Genomic DNA, 10,576 nt, shown 5'->3' with positions numbered 1-10,576 from the left:
AGTTTTCAACTCCCTTGGGTAATTAATTGTGGGGTCATATGGTCAGAGTATATTTAGTTTTGTAAGAAACCATCAGCCTGTCTTCCGAAGGGACAGCACCATATTGCGTTCCCCCCAACAATGTTGGAGAGCTCCTGTCGCCCCACATTCTTGCCAGTGCCTGGTGTCATCAGTTCTCCAGAACTTGGTCATCCCAACGGGCATGCAGCAGTATCTCACTGTTATTTTAAACCACTACTTTTTTAAAAAGCAAACAGTTCAACAGATTGTTGATATGTCTTTTAAAAGATCCCAATTCTCCCACAAATTCAAACATGCTAATTTACCATACTTAGACCTTAAGCAAAGGTTCTGCCTTGGGTTTTCCCTTTTAAAAAGCATGTGAAGCATTTTCTTTTGTGAGAAAACCACTGAAGTCTTTCCCCATATTCTGTGGCTACTTAGGTGTGCCTATGCTCTTATGCACCATGAATATATAAAAAGGTTAGCCAATCTGAACAGCTAAAGAACTTTTAATACCAAGGAGCCTAACAGCTATGCACATGAATTCATTTCCTGTGAAACTAGTATGCCCTACCAACAGCTTATGGTGTGAATCTAGTCATCTCTTTTTTTCTAATTAATTGCCTGAATGCTCTCTCCCTCTCAAAGTCTATTATTATAAGGCTTAATAGCTTGCTTTTGAATTCTCCAAAACCCCAGAGAAAACTGCAACTTGCCTCTGGTTCTCACCAGAACCCAACCACGCTGACACCCTGGTCTTGGCACCCTGAGCCTCCAGAACCATGAGAAGATAAATTTCTGTTGTTTAAGCCCCCCAGTCTAAGGTACTTTTTAAAATTTACTTATAAGAGTGCTTCTTATATTTGGCATATTAACATTTAACCTACTACATGGAAATACTGTTATCTTTTAACTTTATTGAAGGTTTGCATGACTTGTTTTTGTTTCCCCACAAGTCACTGTTCATCACCCTCACTCCCACTTGCAAGATCTATGGCTTTGGATGGAGCTGACCCCAGCCCAGCTCCATGGGTGGGCACATGAGCTTGGCCGGTCTGAGCAGTCCATCTCCCTGACCACAGTGATTGGCTCAGGGATGTTCATGTGACCCAAATTATGCCAATGAAATGCATGCCGAGACTTGGGCTGGAACCACTGAGGAAGAAAAGCTCTCTTTCCAGGATGGTCGCTGCTCTCGAGAGCTGCCAACAGCTGACAGCCACCCTGCCTCCACAAGGAAACAAAAGAGGAACAGAAGGAAGCAGAGGGACAGAGAGAGTAGACTATTGTCTGGTGTCATTATCTGAGCACCTGAATGCAGCGGTGCCTGAAACACGGAGAGAACTGGAGTTTTCAGTTCTATAAACCAGTAAATTCCCTTTTTCTCTTAAGCCAGTTTGAGTTGAACAAACTGACTCGATCTGAAATCCTGAAACAAGGGGCCAAGGCTGGCCCTGTTGGGAGCACACCATGGGGTTCAGAGGGTCCCCTGCCCTCAGGAGAGCTCCCCGACAGGCTGCCTCACAACTCAAGTCACGTCTTCAGGGCCTTCCCAAAGCAATGGGCTTTAATCTGGGGGTGAAAGGCGACCCAAAACCTAATTAGAGGCACTAACAATGATTCATGCGTCAACAGGTCCGCCCCAAGACCCAGCCCAGCCAGTCAGCACCAGGGCAGAGAGAGGGAGTCAGAGCAGAAACCTGGGCTCTGCCCCTTTAAAACTGCCTGCGTCCTCCTCAGAGAAGTGAGGGAGGGAATTAAACTAAGCAAACTGCCTTTAATCTGGGAAGTCCTGGGGTCCTGGGGTCCTGGGGTAACACTTCCTGTATGGGGAGAGGACACTAAGTAACCACCAGCTCCCTGCCAGCTCCTTCAAGAGATTATCTCTGCCTTTATCTGACTTGTGCATCTGGGGCTTCATTTGGAGAGTGGTTCAACTGCTAAATAATAATTTTGACTATCTGGACTTTGATTCTTGGAATCCTCCCAGGGTGGGGTAGGTGGGCAGGCTCCGAACCCCCCGTGACACCTCCTGCTCTGACATGCTGGGGTTTTCCAATTAGCAACTTGAATGTGTGGCCAGGCTGCATTGGGCAAAGCAGAACAGAGGATCACTTATGCAAGACCAGGGTTCAACCCCCGACTCTGCCACTCGCTTGCTGGGTGACCTTGACTAACCGGTTTCCTTCTCTGAGCCTCAGTTTCCCTTTTTGTAAAATAGAGATGCTATACCTTCTTCCTCTGAGTCTCACTGTGAAGAGTAACTGAGTGGATGCCTGGACCCCGATTATGGTGGAACCAGTAGGAAGTGCTCAGGAAGCCCTGTTAACCATTATTGATGATAATGTTGCTGTTGTTACTTGTATTTAGGCTACAGACGTACCTGGGGACGTGTGCCTGATGTGCTACTTCAGAGATGCCCCTGGCCCTGGTGTGGGTGGGACGATGTGGGCTGCGGAGAGGTCCCGGCCAGATTTGCTCCTCGGACTCCCGGGGGCCTCCCAGGGCCGCGGGGAGCGGAGCAGGGTGTCCAGCATTCTAGGCCCCGCCCCACAGAGATCGGGTCCCTGGCTGATGCCGCCTGGACGTTCGGACCCCAGGGACAGGAGCCGGACCAGGTGACGGGGCTATGTGCTGCGTCCGAAACCTCCCGGCCAGCAGTCCCGCAACCTGACACCGGCAGACTCTGATTTCCCAGCCCGGCCAGGCTGCGGTGGGGGTCGGGGCAAACAGCCCCCACGGTCGCCCCGACCCCCACAGTGAAACTGCGCCTCCTTCTCCAAGCCCCCATCCCCAAAGTGCCCACCGCAGGGGTTCTCCTGCTTAGGAGGACGAGGGCGTCTCCTTCAACAGCAGGGCTGAGGGCTGCGGCTGTGCCTTCTCCAGGCCCGAGTCCTTGGCCCGACCCCGAGCAGCAGAAGGAATGGAGGTAGGCTGGGGACCCCCATTGCAAAAATAGAGAAGATTGGGGGGGGGGGGTAAGGAGGGAAGCCCTGCCGACTAGCCTGTAGAAGGAGCACCCGAGTCCCTCCAAAGCTTGAAGTCAAGGACTGGGTCCTGGGTGCCAGCGCCTGTCTCCCTGGAGAGCCACAAAGAGCGGGCGCGGGGATGCGGGGCGGTGGCGAACAGGCAGCCCGCCGCCTCTCCTTAAACCCAGCCCCGAAGCCTCAGCTCGAAAAGAAACTTTGGGCCAATGGCCCCGCTCCTTTCGGCACCCGTCCAAGCCCCCGACCCCCGGTGCCCACTCACCAGCGCACCAGCTCCCAGCGCTTCTCCCCCGGCGCCCCGCGGCCCGCCATGCCTCGCGGGCCGGCCGCCCTGTCCCTGCCGCCGCGGAGGCGATTCCGCTGCCGCAGGCCAGAGCCGAGGGCGCGCTCGCAGTCCGGGGCGGGGCGGGCCGGGCCGGGCTGGAGGCGCGAGGCGCTGCGCTGGGAGCCGGGGCAGAGCGTCCCAGCCACGCTCTACTCCTCACTGCGCCAGAGGGCCGCGCGCCCTGTCCCTGCAGCGGGCCTCGGCCGGTCCCCGCACTGCTCAGCTGCTGCCGGAAAGACCACACCCTATCCCCTCACCGCCTTCTTCCCTCACCCGCTCTCTGAGCGGTGCACAGGAGTCGGTGCCTTCGGAGCACTGGGCGAGGAGTCAAGTTCTCCAAGTTCCCCTGGGAGGGGAACCTGATTTGCTCCGCGACCAGAGGCGATCTGATTGATCCATCTGTGCCTCTCTCCCTGTGGCACCTGTTCTACCTACCAAGAAAGTTATGCACTAAAAGATAAACTCTAAATGCTTAAAAGAAATGCTAATGTGCTCAACGGGTCATTAAAGATATTCTAAGGCTACAATTAAAACAGAAAGGCATTGGCGGGGCACGCTGCCCAGCCCTAGGACCAGCTCCTCCCAAGACTTCAGCCCACTTCACCCCAGGAATCCGCTCACTTCTGCAGCTCAGCAGAGACCAGCCTGGCCCGTAGCGCCGTGGGACCATGCATGGCAAGCCTGGTTTGAAGGAGCCGAGTTTCAGAAATGTTGGGAAGTATAAAAGTCTGTCCGCACATTGCCCTTCCAATTCACCTGCTTCCATTAAAAGGACAACACACGTCCTTTGCAACGGGGAAACTTATGCTGAGAGGAGAAGAACCTGGCTCCAACATGAAGACCCGGGGGGGCTGGGTACCTTCCACCTGGGGGCTGGGGGTCCCCGCCAGGAGCACCAGAGAAGTGTGCAGAGGAATCGAAATGACGTTTGTCATTATATCCATAGGTGCCTTCCCCACTGTTCAACAAAAATCCAAAGTGCATAAATCCTAAGAATCCTCACCTGTGTTTGCCACTATGTCCCAACTAAAGAAGTGACAGAACACAACAGGCTCGTGAAGACTGTGACCCACACAAAGGCATTCTGTCAAAGAAAGCCGGGAAGGGGATGGGAGGAGGGAGGTTGTCGGCTTGCCCTCGACCTCCGAGTGCAGTGTCTGGCGGGAGGCTAGCAACTGCCTTTGAGCCTCTTTTTTTTTTTTTTTTTAGCATCTTTGCTTTAAGCTTCCCCCACATAGTTAACATGGAGACCAAGAAAACAGAATAAAAGTTCCAAAATCGTCCCCCAAGGTCAGTGTGTGTGTCATGTGTTCCCAGTTAGTGGGGGAAATGGTAATGGGACAATCAGTTAACTATTTATGGGAGGAAGCAAGGTCTCTATTTCACACCACAAAATACATTTCAGAGGAATTATAAATATAAGTGCATGCAGACATATATTAAAAACTAGAAAAATATATAGGTAAGCATTGACATTATATTAAAGTGGAGATAGATTTTTTTTAAGCTTGACATCAAAGGCAGAAGCCATAAAGAAGAAATTAATGGATTTGACTAAAATAAAAATATTTAACCTTAGTACATCACAAAAACACAATAAGCAAAATTAAAAAGCAAACGTGAAACTAGTTTTTGACAATGTGTGTCTATGTTTATATACCCATGTTCACAGCAGCATTGTTCACAATAGCTGAGGAGAAAGCCACCGAAGTGTCCACAGGCAGATGAATGAATAAAGAAAAGCTGCTATATACATACAGTGGAATATTGTTCTGCCTTAAAAAGCAGGGAAGTCCTGGCTCATGCTACAACACGGATGAACCTTCAGGGCATTATGCTAAGTGAGAGAAGCCTTACACAAAAGGATAATGTATGATCCCACTTATATAAGGTATCTACGGTGGTCAAATTCATAGAGACAGAAAGTAGAATGGTGGTTACCAACGTCTGAAAAAAGGCATTGTTCCAATACACCAAGGTTGTGGGTCTGATCCCCAGTCGGGGCACATATAAGAAGCAACCCATGAATGAATATCTAAGTGGAATAATAAACCAATGTTTCTCTCTCTCTCTCTCACCAATAAATTTCTTTTTAAAATAGTAAAAACAGTAAATTTTATGACATGTATATTTGACTATAAATATTGAAAGTTTTCTTGTAAAGGAATGAAAAATGATGAACACTCCAGTAGAAAAATGAGTAGATGAACAATTTGCAAAAGAAATATAAATGGCAAATACACACACTTTATAAATTCAATCTTGTTAGAAATTAAGCACTCGAAAAGTTAAATGTGATATCATTTTTTAAAGATTTTATTTATTTATCTTTAGAGGGGAAGGAGAGAGGGAGAGAAACATCAATGTATGGTTGCCTTTCGTGCATCCCCTGCTGGGAACTGGCCTGCAGGGAACCGGTCTGCAATCCAGGAATATGCCCTGACTGGGAATCGAACTGTGATCGTCTGGTTTGCAGGCCTGTGCTCAATCCACTGAGCTACACCAGCCAGGGCTAAATGTGATATCATTTTTTTTTACTTGTCAAATTTGGAACTGTTGATTGGTTTTTAATTATGCCACACAGGGTTTGTATAGAGAAGGAAAGTGGACATTCCTGACCTTGACTGAGTCTGAAGTACAAATTGGCCCAGTCCTTGTGCATGGTGACACCAGTTAATAATACCATATGATACACTTGAAAGTTGTTAAGAGAGTAGATCACAAGAAAAATTATAATTATGTGTGGCAATGGATGTTCACTAGACTTACTGCAGTGGTCATTTCACAATGTATAAATATATTGAGTCATTATGATATACACTTGAAACAAATACAATGTTATATGGAAACTGTATCTCAACTTTTTTTAAAAAGATATATTTCAAAGTAAAAAAAAGTTACCAAACAGAACTAGCATATTATTATATTCATTGAAAAATCTGGAAGAAAAGACAGAAAACTGTACTTGAACAATAATTACAATTAAAAAATAATAAAAAATAAACAAATTCAAAAAAAGAAAAATCTGGAAGAACTACAGGAATTATAAAAAGTGATTTATCTCTGGGTGGATAAAGTTACAGTAATTTCTATTTTATTTTTTCTTACATATATAATCTACTTTTTCTAAATAAACATGTGACATGTGCACTAAGAAAAAATGCAATAAAGGTTGCTTTTTTAATAATTCAGCTCCCAGGGTGATCATGTCACTATTTATAACACTAAAATGCAGAAATGACTGGGCATTTAAACAACAGGGGACAGACAGGCTTGGCGCACTGGAGTTCGCCCACGCGGTGGGACGGCACCGTGCACAGGAGACGAATGCTCCACCTGCGCTGCCAGTTAAAAGGAGAACAGCAAAGTAAGATGTGTAAACCATGCATGACAGTACGTGGACAAGGAAAAGGGGCTCTTTGCAAAACGTCAGGGGTTGTTATGACTGGGAGGTATAAATGGGCAATTTCGTTTTCCTATCTTTACTTGTCTAGAATTCCTGGTTTTTCTACACTAAATAAGGAGAAAAATAATGTTTAAGACATAGGTATTGATTAGCAAGTGAAAACATAAAATGATCTTTAGGAGTGTCTCCAAGATACAAGCAGGAAAAGCACAAGGCAGGGCAGGGTGTGGTGCTGCGCGGTCCTGCCAGTGCCTCAGTAATGAACAACTGTGTGTGTGCACGTGTGCATAGAATTTGTTCATGGCCGAAAACTGGGCAGAAAAGTTGAGGATGGAGGATGAGTAGGGTTTAACTTTTAAGCATCAGCATGTACTACTTTATAAAGTGTTTTAAGGAATTCCCTGGATAATAATGTATATAAATCTATATTACCTGGATGGTGAGATTGTAGACTCTTCATTAGAAAATTTTCACATTATTTAAAATAATAATGTATTTCAAATAATAAAAGACAAAAACCGATCACAAATAGCCAATCATCTTTAGGAGATGGCAAAAATGGTGAAAACTATATAGAAACATTAAAAAGTTATGATACAATGTGGGTGAACCAAATCAGAGAGTTTTGCCATAGAAACAACTATGTAAATCATCATGAGTTAGAAAACAATTCACAGAAATAATACTAGTTGCATTAGGGCAGTAGGGTTATAGATATATCTTCTTTTATTGCATTTCTCAACCTTACCAAAGAGCAATTCTAATACTTCTCTAATGAAACATAATGTTAACAAGAACTGGCTATAGGAAGTGGTACATTTAAGGTAAAATGTGGAGCATCATATCTGGCAAAGCTAAGGGGAAAATAAAAGAAAAAATGGGGCCGCAGTTGTAGCAGATCACCAAAGGTTGTGGGAGTTGATTGCCCAAGACCATGGACAGTGATCTGACATGGAGGGATTTAGGGCACAGGCAGTGGTGCCTTCAATGATGCCTGTCAGGTGAGCCCCTGAGCTCTGCCCTCTAGATGGGTAGATGGAGGAGGATGTGAGCAAGGTTGAGGCAGAGGGGATGTGTCTAAGGTCAAACTGTGACCCGACACACACACACACACACACACACTCCACACAACAGCTCATTCCTGTTGCCATGCCAGTGGTCTAAGAGTAATCAGAAACTCTGAAAGTCAGAGCTGAGATTTTAGGGGCCATTTTGTCTAAATCAGACACAGAAAGTATACTGGCTAAGAAGCTTATCCAAAGCTTATCCACAGTGACCTCTGGTTGGCTCTCCAGTCCCAGAGTCCCCAACACACCATCCCTCTAGCCACAGAACCCCAAGGAACTAAGACTGGGTGGTCTCCTGGGGACCCAAGCTGGACTGAGAGGCCAGGACAGCATGACCAGAATCTTTGACAAAAGAGGCTACCACTGTAACACTGTCACCTGCCTCTTTCCTGCATTGAGAAGGGGCCTTGGTGGCCACCAATGCTGGAGCACTCAGTGTGCAGCAGTCCGGGGGAGAGCAGCAAGTTGAGCCCAAGCAGGCAAGGAAGGTTGTACCGGATACCTCATTCCTCCTGACACTTTCCAGAAACTTCACCTTGGTCCATTCGGTCATGTCCTGGGAAATCAACCTATACAATGTCAACGGGCTCCCATCACTTCTGGTTTGACAGAGATTGACTGGAGGAGGCACCTGTAGCAAATTGGGAGACAGGAGGCCAGCAAGGTCTGGTTATTGATTCCTCAGCTCCCTGCCTGACAGCTCCCTGTGGATCAGTTACTTCCCTGAGGGAAAACCACAGCCCTCCCCCAAAATCTATCCTCTCTGAGGACCAATAACTACTACTTCTTCTCTCGTCCCTCCAGGCCTAGGGTTGATAACAGCTCTGCCTATCCATGTCCTTAAACTCTGCCCCACAAATGATCCTTTTTTTAGTTTTCTTCATTTTTTTAAACAAATGGTCCATTTCAAATGTACCATCTGTTCCCTGCCAGCACACTGACCCATGCAGAGTTGTTACCCAAACAGAACTCAAAAAGTCAGTATTCCGAGCTGTCATGAAGAGATGGAGGGAGCCTGCAGGCCTTCCCTGTCACCCAAACTCTCCCTTTCAACTGGCATTCAAGGCTCTTACCTTCCCTAAAGCTTTCTGCACAAGTGGGTCCATCTCTTCACTGAGGGACAGGAGGAAGGTTGCCTCTGGCTTTGGCTGGACTGGAATTTGAATTCTGGCCCCACTACTTACAAACTGGGTGGTGTTAAATTTCCAATAGGATTCCTCTGACGTTTCAATGAGATTAAGTGGGTAAAGTGCTCAACTCAAAACAATGGTTATGTCTGAGGCGAGATGTACTCATGTACTTTTTACACACTTTCGTTTGCATTGGCTTTGTTACAAGTTTAATGATGAAAACAGAAAAATGACTTTTAAACAGTAGTTAGTAGGTGCCTGGTACATAGAAAGTATATCATAAAGGCTAATCACTATCATCATCATCTCTGTCCTTTACAATGTGTCCCCGGGTCTCCCCACAACTCCAGGAAGAGTTCCATGCAACCAGCCTTGTTTGGTATTGCTCCTTGTATTGACTGACTGACTGTCAACTCCACCAAGGATGTGCCCTTTAGTTCCCTGACCCCCAAGTTCCTTCCCCAGCTCTGCCTTCACCTGGCTGTCTCTCAGCTCTGCCAACTCATCACTTAAATCTCTAGGTGCCTCAGTTGTTCAATGGCGCTTTGTGCACATCTTGTATCCTTTCACCTGTGAGTATTTTTCAGCCAAAGACATTGCAAGAGTCCTGAAGACAGCCCTGGAGGCCAGGCCATTCGTTCCGACCGGAAGCACTTTGTGGGACAAAGCTGACCCCACCAGGAATAGGCAGGGCCACCCCTCAGACAGGCACCTGGAATTCTTTGCATCAGCTGGTGAAAAGCCAGAGCTCCAGAACCCATCTTGATAACAGATCAAGGAAAACAACATACAGGGCTTGGTCATAACAACCCCATTCAAATGCCCTGTATGAAATCCTTTCATTCTGACTTCCTGACACTCTCACAGAGATCCTGTCCACGGAGTGGATGGTGCTTTCCCTGGAAGGTGGGGTGGAAAGGACTTACCCAGAGGGAGCTGTGAGCCACCAGCCACTCACACGATGTCACCTGGTCCCTTGCCATCATGAGCATAAATGCCTAATGACAACTCGGTACTGTTTCAAGCACTTTACAGATATAAATTTATTTAATCCTCAAAAGAACATAAAGATCTTATGTTGCATAAACCATCATTATCCCATTTTATGGATAAGGAGACTGAGGCCCAGAAAGAAGGAAAGTATTGATAGAGTCAAGATTAGAAACCAAACAGCCTGGCATCAGAAGCCTTCCATGTGCAGTGAAAAAAGATTGACACCAATGATCTGGACTTTGGAGTTTTTAAAGAATCATCTCTTGGCTCTTGAGACCTTGACTTAGAGGGAAAGGTGTCTTATCAACTGGGGCCCAGAGAGGTAATGAGATTCACCCAAGGTCATACGGCTAGTGAGCGGTCTGGGGCAGCTTTGCTGCCAAATAGGCACATGGCAGGCTTCCCGATCCCTGGTCAGCTCACCCCCACCCAACTGTCCCCTGACCAATGTGGGCACCGTCTGTGGTTCCTACGCCAGGGACTGGCCGAGGAGCCGCGCAGATCGCGGCCTGACGGCCTGGGCGCTGTCCGCGGTGCTGACCCACACGCCGCGCCCCTGCTCGCCAACCGGCTGGCGGGTTCCCCAGGTTTCCCTTCCAGCTCCCAGCCAAAGCCAGCTCGGGGAGTTTCGGTTGGCAGCGAGGGTCCTTAGACCCGGCTCCCCG

The sequence above is a fragment of the Artibeus jamaicensis genome, unplaced genomic scaffold (genome assembly GCF_021234435.1).
Source record: "Artibeus jamaicensis isolate MK-2021 breed Jamaican fruit bat unplaced genomic scaffold, CSHL_Jam_final contig_2790, whole genome shotgun sequence".
Classification (NCBI taxonomy): Eukaryota; Metazoa; Chordata; class Mammalia; order Chiroptera; family Phyllostomidae; genus Artibeus; species Artibeus jamaicensis.
Note: the sequence above shows the minus strand (reverse complement) of the source record.